This window comes from Pristiophorus japonicus, chromosome 28, assembly GCF_044704955.1.
Source record: "Pristiophorus japonicus isolate sPriJap1 chromosome 28, sPriJap1.hap1, whole genome shotgun sequence".
Lineage (NCBI taxonomy): Eukaryota > Metazoa > Chordata > Chondrichthyes > Pristiophoridae > Pristiophorus > Pristiophorus japonicus.
The window spans coordinates 7,717,393-7,727,214 of NC_092004.1; positions in this window are offsets into that span (position 1 = coordinate 7,717,393).

Consider the following 9,822-nt stretch of genomic DNA (forward strand, 5'->3'; position numbering starts at 1 on the left):
ATGGCGGCAGATTAGGAAAAGAGGAGTGGAGCGAAATCTGGGTATCATGGTTCATCCATCATTAAAATTTAGCTTACAGGTTCAGCAGGCAGTAAAGAAGACAAATGGTATGTTGGCCTTCATGAGCTAGGCAACTTGAGTATAGCAGCATAAATGTCTTACTGGAACTGTACAGGGCCTTAGTGAGGCCTCACCTGGAATGTTGTGTTCAGTTGTGGTCTCCTAATCTGAGGAAGTACGTTCTTGCTCTTGAGGGATTGCAGCGAAGCATCACCAGACTGATTCCCGGGATTGCAGGACTTACATATGAGGAGAGGCTGGATCGACCAGACCTGTAATCACTGGAGTTTAGAAGAATGAAAAGGGATCTGATAAATACATCTAACATTCTGACGGTTCATGCCAGTTTAGATGAAGAAAGAATGATCCCGATCTTGGATGAAGTCCAAAACCAGGGGCATAGTCTAAGGTTAAGGGGTAAACCATTTAGCGCTGATAAGAGGAGAACCTTTTCCACCCAGTGTGTTGTATCCTGTGGACTTACCTGCCGCAGAGAGTTATAGCTGCCAATTCATTGGAAAAGTAAGATATGGCCCTTATGGCTCAAGGTATCAATGGGTATGGAGAGAGGGCAGAAAAGGTGTACTGAGGTGAATGAACAGCCATTAACTTATTGAATGGTGATGCAAGCTCGGATTGCCGAAAGGCCTACTTCTACACCTTGTTTTTATGTTTCTATGATTCTAACCACCCTGATTTTATCTGCTATGCCTCTTAATAATCAAGCAAAGCATTCCGTATGCCTTCTGATCACCTTATCCACCTGGCCTGCTACTTTCAGGAATATGTGGACTCCAGGGTCCCTTTATTCATCTACACTATTAAGTGGCCTACCGCTTAATGTTACACACTTTCCTTAGTAGCCCTGCCAAATTGCATCATCTAAAAATACGATGAATTAAATTCCATTTGCCAATGCTCTGCCCACCTGACCAGTACGTTGATATCTTCCTTTACCCCATGACATTTCTCTACATTGTCAACCACACAACCAATTTTAGTGTCGTCTGCAAACTTATTAATCAAACTCCATATATTCAAATCTAAATCGTTGATATATATACACAAACTCAAGGGTCCAAGTATGACTCCAGCCGAACCCGATTGGAACCATCCTTTCAGTCACAAAATGATCCATCAATCATTATCTCTTGCTTCCGACCTCCAAGCCAACATGATACCTTGGCTTTAATGCCATGGGCTTTATACTTCAATATCAGTCTACCAAGGGGGACCTTATCAAAGTTTTTCTAATATCCATATATACTACATCCTATGCACTTCCGTCATCTACACTCTAGGTTACCTCCTCAAAAAATTCGATCTGTTTAGCCAGGATATTTGGCGATATTAAGGACATCAATGGTTGTGGGGAAATTGCAGGAAAGTAGAGTTAGAAATATAGCAACATAGCAACATAGAAATATCGAAATTTTCAGCGCAGAAGGAGGGCATTTCGTCCTGTCGGGTCTACACCGGCCGAAAAAGTGCCGCACGAAGCTCGCTCAGCACCGCTGATGGTTACATATAAATCTACGAAAAATGAACAAAAGCGGAAAGGCAAAGTGCACCCAGCCCAATCAGTCCACCAGACTCAACTGCGATACCACGATTACTGAAACCTTCTACACTCCACCTCAACTAGAGCCATTGTACTCCTGGCAGAGGCAAAAAGCAACTTAAAAACCCAGGCCAACTTAGGGAGAAGATAAATCCGGGAAATTCCTCTCGGACCCATCCAGGCGATCGAAACAATCCAGGAGATCACTCTGGCCGTTTTTGCTTCCCTGCAGTACTTACCATTATATCTGCGCTGGCCAACAAAAGTTTATCCTGACCAATTAAATTACCAGCTCTTGTTCCATAACCCTGCAGGTTACGGCACTTTAAGTGACCATCCAACCATCTCTTATGAGTGGTGAGGGTTTCTGCATGCACCACACTTCCAGCAGTGAGTTGCAGATCCCAACAACCCGCTGTGAAAAGAAGCCTCCAGCCGCCTCCTTAAATCCACTCTAAACGTTCCACGTACCAGCTTAAAACTGTGCCTCATCGAAAGAGAACCCGCCACCATTGATAATATCCAATAACTCCAGGCAGCTCAATATTTTGTTCACGTCAATTAACTCTCTTAAACTCCTCTGTTCAATGAGAACACGCCCAGCCTATCCATTCTGTCCTCATAACTAAGATTCTTCATTCCAAGCAACATCCTGCTAAATCTCCAGCGCACCCTCTCTAGTGCAATAACGGCCTTCTTTTAATATGGCAACCAGAACTCCAAGCAGTATTTCAGCTGAGGCTTAAGCAAAGTATTATACAATTTAAACATAACCTCCCAGCTCTTATATTCAATGCCTCGGCCAATAAAGTCAAGCATTCCTTATGCCTTCTTAACCACCTTAATCAGCTGCCCTGCAACTTTCAAGGATCTGTAGACAAGCACAGCAAGTTCCCTTTGTTCTTCTATACTATTTAGCGGCCTACCACTTAATGTGTATAAAAGTTCCATATTAGCCCTCCCAAAGTTCTTTAACAAAGTCCTCTCTGATTTGCATTCCATATGTCTAGCATACCAGTAGATTGATATCCTCCTGCAGCCCATGAGTTTCCTCTTCATTATCAATCACACAACCAATATTCGTATCGTCTGCAAACTTCTTAATCATACTCCCTATAATGAAATCTAAATCGTTGATATATACCACAAAAAACAAGGGACACAGTGCTGAGCCCTGCGGAAACGCAATCATACTCCCTGTATTAAAATCTAAATTGTTGATTATGTACCACAAAAAACAAGGGACACAGTGCTGAGACCTGCGGAACACCACTGGAAACATCCTTCCAGTCACAAAAACATCCATAAACCATTAGACTTTGTTTCCTCCCTCCAAACCCATTTTGGATCCAACTTGCCATTTTGCTCTGGATCCCATGCGCTTTAACCATTGTGACAAGCCTACCATGTGGGACATTAACAAAAGCTTTTCTAAAGTCCATATTAGTCCACAAAGTGCATTGTACGCACGATCCTCATTGACACTCTTGGTTACTTCCTCAAAAAATTAAATCCTGTTAGTGAAATACGAACCTTCCTGAACAACTCTGGGCTGACTGTCCCTAATTAATCATTGCCTTTCCGAATGTGGATTTATCCTTTTTTTCAGAATGTTTTCTTATCATTTCACACCCACTGAGTTCACGCAGACAGGCCTGTAATTACTCGGCCTATCCCTTTTCCACTTCTTAAACAAGGGTGCTGAATTAGCAGTCCTCCATCTTCCAGCACCATACTCAAATCGAAAGAGGACTGGAAAATGTGTTCAAGGCCGCCGCTACTTCTTCTTTTACTTCGCTCAACAGCTTTGGATGCCTTTCTCCAGGGCTTGGGGAATTATCTCATTTCAAAAGTGCGAAACACCTTACTACTTCCTCTCTCATTATACTTATTCCAGAATATCCCACACCTCCTCGATAGCGGTATCTGCATTGAGTCTTTCCTTTTGTGAAAACAGATGCAAAGACTTCGTTAATAACCTTCCCAACAGCTTCCACTTACACAAAAAGTTTACCCACATGGTCTCTAATATACAGTGCCTTTTACTTAGTTACTCTCTTACCTTTAATGTATTGATAGAAAATCTTACTGTTTCCTTAATGTTACTGGCCAATAATGTAGAGTGCTCTCTCTTCGCATTTTAAGATCAGTTTTCATTTTGCTTCTTCACTTTACATCTTCCTCGAAAGATTCGATAGTATTTAGCCATAAGCATCTTTTTTTTTTCTTTCTCCTCCACTGTCAGTCTGTCGACATCCAGTGGGGTCTAGAAATATCATTTGCACCCTCTTTCTTTACGGGCACATTGTTGGCCTAAGCATTTTGGATCTCCACCTTGAGTGCCTCCCACTTTTCCGAGATTGATTTACCCACAATTAGCTGTTTCCTCTCCACTGAGGGTAAATCAATCCTTAACTTAGTTGAGAAAGAAATCAACGATGAACTTATTGAATAGCGGTGCAGGCTCGAGGGGACGAATGGCCTACTGAGCTCCTAATTTTTATGTCTTCGTGAAACAAACAGACATAAAAACAGTCACATTGTTTAATCATTAATAGTTACCATTAATTCAACACATCATACGAGCTCCCTCTAAACCATGGCCCACTACCGAACACCAGGCCTTCGTTTCCAAGACAGTAATTGATCTTATCTCCTCTGGGAATCTTCCCACACTGTCGCCAACTTCATAGTTCCCCAACCCCGCACAGCCAAAAAGAGCCATTGATTCAGCCACTTCGTGCCGCATGGAACTGATGTCTTCCTGTCTTAACACTATTTTTCTTCCCATTTCGTGGAACATTTGGAAAAGCGTGATTCAATCAAGCAGAGTCGGCATGATTTTATGAAAGGGAAATCATGCATGACAAATTTGATGGACGTCTATGAGTATGAGGATAAGGACGAGCAGTGGATGTGGTGTATTTGGATTACTCTAAGGCATTAGATGAGGTGCCACATAATAGGTTACTGCACAGAATAAAAGCTCTCAGGGTTATGCGAAATTCATTCGAACGGATAGATGATTGGATAACAGCAGAATATCGAGAATCTTAATAAATTGGTCATTTTCCGTTTGGCAACATTTATTAATGGGGTGCCGCAGGGTCTTGGTACTGTGTCTTCAACTATTTACAATCTATATTAAAGACGTGGATGGAGGGACCAACTGTAATGTAGCCTAGTTTGGTGTTGATACAAAGATGGGTGGGAAAGCAAATTGTGAGAGGACACAAAAAATCTGAAAAGGAAATAGACAGGCTAAATGAGTGGGCAAAATATTTGGCAGATGGAGTATAATGTGGGATAATGTGAGGATTTCCAATTGGCAGAAGTAATAGAAAAGCAAATTATAATTTAAATGGAGAGGAAAATTGCAAAGTGCTGCAGTACAGAGAGACCTGGTACAGCATTGGAGGTTGTTCAGAGAAGGTTCACGAGGTTGATTTAAGGGATGAGGGGGTTGACTTGCGAAGATAGTTTGATTACGTTTGGGGTGATACACATTGGAGTTCAGAAGAATGAGAGGTTAACGTACTGAAATATATTATAATGAAATATAATGAGGTGTCTCGAAAAGGTGGATGCTGAGAGGATAGTTTCACTCATAATGGAAGATGAAACTTGAGATATTCTCAGAATAAGGGGCCACCCACTTAACGCTGAGATGAGAAATCTATTCTCTGAGGGTTGTATATCTATGGAATTCTCTACTCCAGAGTACTGTGGAGGCAGTATCATTGAATATATTTCAGGTGGAGATATACATATTTTTGAGCAATAAGGATTGTGGGGTGCGGGCAATGAAGAGTGATAAGTCCATGATGAGATCAGCCATGATCATGTTAAATGCCGCAGCGGAATCGAGGCATCAAATATCCTACCCCTGCTCCTAATTCTTATGTTTTTATGTTTTTATGGTACAAGAAGCCCGCTCCGCCATTCAATATGATCATGGCTGATCTCATCACGGACTGATCTCTCTTCACTGCCCGCACCCCACAACCCTTATAATTTCAAACCAAGCCAAATAAAGAGAAATGAGGAGAGATGACCAAAAGCTTTGACACAGAGATAAGTTTCAAAGCGTCCTGATGTAGAGGAGAGAGGTGGAGAAGTTTAGCTACAAATCCAGAGTTTACGGCAGCTGAAGTCACGTCCAACGATGGTTGAGCGATAACAATAATGCAGAATTTCAAGAGTACAGATATCTTCGGGGGCTTTGGGGCTGGAGGAGATGATTGGTACGGCGAATCCAGGAAGGGATTTGAAAACAAGAAAGGGAATTTTGAAATTCAGGCGTTGCATCAGCGCAAACCACCTTCGGTCAATGAGCACAGGGGTTGATGGTTTAACGGAATTAGGCATAGAGTTTTGCGATGATCTCAAGTTTATTTAGGGTAGTTAATGGGACGCCAGTAAGAAGTGCGTTGGACTAGTCAAATCTAGCGGTAACGACGGCATGGTCAGTGTTTCAGCAGCAGCTGTGGGGAGGTGGTGGCGGTGACGGGCGATGAAACGGATGGGGGACACTCCTCAAGGACACAGCTCGAGAGCAAATGGTTGGCAACGAGCACGCAGGGAGTTCGTGGAATGCAGTCAGTGGCATAGATTTAGATCCTAAGCTGTGGTTCAATTTAATTGAATTAGGAGCTCTTGGTTGGAGGTCAGGAAGCAAAGAGCTTCCTGAGGACAGCAGAAAAGCTGGAAAGGAGGACACGAGGAAACGCTGCGAATGGGGATCGACTTCGGGACTTTTTATATTTCAATCAGTGAGTAGTTCACAGCCACCGTTGAAGTGCAAATATTGGAACGAAAATTAATATAATCACGGGTAATAATTAATGAGTATCGTCATTATTCGAACATTAATTTCAGCGGCTGTGTGACTTAAATAATAAGGCATCTGACTTTTGTGTAAATCAGAATGTTATCAGACGATTGCAGGTTTGAATCTTGTCCTGGTCGGTATGTGCACTTGATAAATCTTGTTCAACTGCATAAAACAAAGCCTCCTATCCAGTCGTTAGCTGAAGATGACAATTTTCCTTCAAAACATTGCAGGGCCCTTTAAAAAATATATTTTTTCATGATGGTTTCTGTGTATATTTCTCTTTGCAAATAGTTTCCAAAAACCCCACAATATCTAATTAATGTCGATACATTATTAGTAATTCAAATTGGAACAGCAGCTTTGCGTCAATCTTTGTAATGAAGGGCAGCAATAGAAATTCTTTTAAGTTTATGTGCCAGTGATCTCCATAGTGAGCCACTTAATGAAATAAAAATATTGCAATAGATTCATAGCGAGCAGGTGATCGAGCCTGCACTGGGAAATCCCATTGGATTTCAAGTCCAACGCCTTAGCCAGTCGGCCATCGCAGCTGCGCATAACTCGCGTTTTAATACAGGAATGGACGTTACTAAATATCAAGCAATTGCCCCGTTGCATCTCCACGTCGACATCAAACTTTAAAACGCAGAATCATGGAAACTCACAGCACAGAAAGGGACCATCCGGCCCGTCGTGCCTGTGCTGGTTCTTTGAAATAGATGCCCAAATTAGTATACACCCCAGCTTAGCTCCAACACCTTTCAAATTCTCCTCTTCAAGTACTTTTTCAATTGACTTCAAATCTCTGATGGAAACTGATTCCACCTTCCTGTCAGGCAACGAGTTTCCGATGTTAAAAACCTCTCTATGTCTCCTCATTTCCCATCTGGTTTTTTTCCACTTATTTTAAATCTATGACATCTGGTTACCAACCAAAACAACTCGCTATTAAATTCCTCTATTATTCCCTGAATATTCGCTTCTCAAAGCAGAACATTACCTGATTGTCAAAATTCCCCACCTCTCGTCCGTTGATCTCCTTCCTAATACGTAGTGCCAGCAATGGTACACCACATTCCATGTAACAACAAAGCAGAGATTTAAAAATATTTAGCATGGCTTCCTTGTTTTGTAAATCAATGCTCCTTTTTACAAAGTCAAGCATCCCATACACGTTATTATCCAACTTTCCAAATTTCCCTGCCACCTTCAACAGCTCCATGTTGTTGCTCCCAAAGTGTATCACTGCACAATTACTCGCTTTAAAATACACGTGCACTGTTTTTACCCATTTCACCAGTCTGTCTATCTCATTCTGAATTCTGCATTTAACTGGTCACTATTTTCTAGGTTGCCAGGTTCTGTATCACCAGCAAACTTCGCAACTGCACTGTCTATACACAAGTCGAGGTCATTTATATATAACAGTAAATTTAATTTTCCGGAGACTGACGCTTGATGAATCTTATTGCATTGTTCTCCAGTTAAAAAATCAATCATTGATTACTAACCACTGCACATTAACTTTTAGTAAATTTTGTCCACAAGTTACCACAGATCCTTTAATCCCATGTAACAATATAAGAACATAAGGTATAGGAGCTGCAGTCAGCCATTTGGCCTCTCGACCCTGCTCCGCTATTTAATAAAATCATGCCTGATCTGATAATGGATTCTGCTCCACTTCTCTGCCACCTCGCCATTTCCCTTTATTCCCTTATCATTTAAAAATCTGTCTATCTCCGCCTTAAATACATTCAATTACAGAGCCTCCACAGTTCACTGGGGCAGAGAATTCTACAGATTTACGACACTCTGAGTGAAGAAGTTCGTCCTTAACTCAGTTTTAAATGGACGTCCCCTTATTCTGAGACAATGTCCCCATAGTAGTGTTTTCTCTATAAGTGGAAATATCCTTATTGCATCAAACTTGTCCATCACCCTCATTACCTCATTATTCTGAACTCTAATGTGTATAGGTCCAAACCGCCTCAACTTATCATAATTCAACCCCCTCATCTCCGGAATCAATCGAGTGAACCTTCTCTGAACTACCTCCAATCCAAGTATATGCTTTCTTAACTATGCAGACAAAAACATTGCGCAGTAATCTAGGTGTGGCCGCACCAATACCCTGTTCAGTTGACGTAGGATTAGTTTCCTTTTATACTGCATCCCGCTAGCAATAAAGGCCAAAATTCCTTTTGCATTCCTGATTACTTGCTGTACCTGCATGCTAAAGTTATGTGCATCATGCACAAGAACACCCAGGTCACTCTGTACTGCTGCATTTTACAATTTTCTCCATTTATAACATAATTTGCTTTTTTATTCTTTCTGCCGAAGTAGATGCCCGCACATCTTCCCACCTTGTACACCATCTGACAAATTTCTGCCTAATCACTTCACCTCTCTATATTCCTCTGCAGATTTGTTGAGTCTTCCTCACAATTTGCTTTACCACCCATCGTTGTATCATCAGCAAAAGTGAAACATTACACTCGGTCCTTTCATTCAAGTCGTTAATATAGATTCTACCTTTGAGGTGCTGCTTTTTAATCGCTCTCCTAGCTCCCAAACTCTGCCAACATGATCGCATCCATCCTTTTACATAAGTCATTGGTCCCGATATATTATCCTGGATTCACGTCTGCGGCTGCAGAAACGCCTGTATGCTCCCCTGACTATTGAAAGCCCGACCACAAAAGCTCTTACCTTCAAATTCCACTACAACTGTGCAGCTGAGCAACCCGTGGTGCCGCGGAATTGTCATGAAGCGAACACAGTAATACGGAGCCTTGCAATGTTTGTGAGAAGCTCACCTTCAGCTGATGATTTGTAACGTGGTTAGGTTTTTTTTAAATTGAACGCGATTTAACATAACGACGGCGGTGGGACTCGAGCCTGCAACAATGTGACAACATCAAAATTGCACGAAGTTAGAGTCCTTATCCATTAGGCCATGCGCTTCCAAAAGCGACTAACGGAGGGAATGAGTATTTAAACCCGGAATTGTATTTATTTCAGTTCCATACTTTGCACTGCAAACCAAGCAGCGGCAGTAATCCATTCACTGATTGGAAGACGAGAAGTCACAAAGCCCCAGAGGATACGGAATTGTTCATTAATAGCTGGAATAACTTCGCAGGTCCAGGAGCTCCTGGGTGATCTCAGGTTTTGCAGCAATGCTTCAATGTATTGCTGATCAGGTGTGAGTTTCGTTCCTTATTTTCAAAGCTACTCTACACTAACACGGCTAAAATACCAGCGCATCCACCAAAAATTTAATAAATATCCACAATGCTGATCAAGCCCGCGACATTGGCGTTATCAGCACCACGCTCTAAACAGCTGAGCAAACCATATT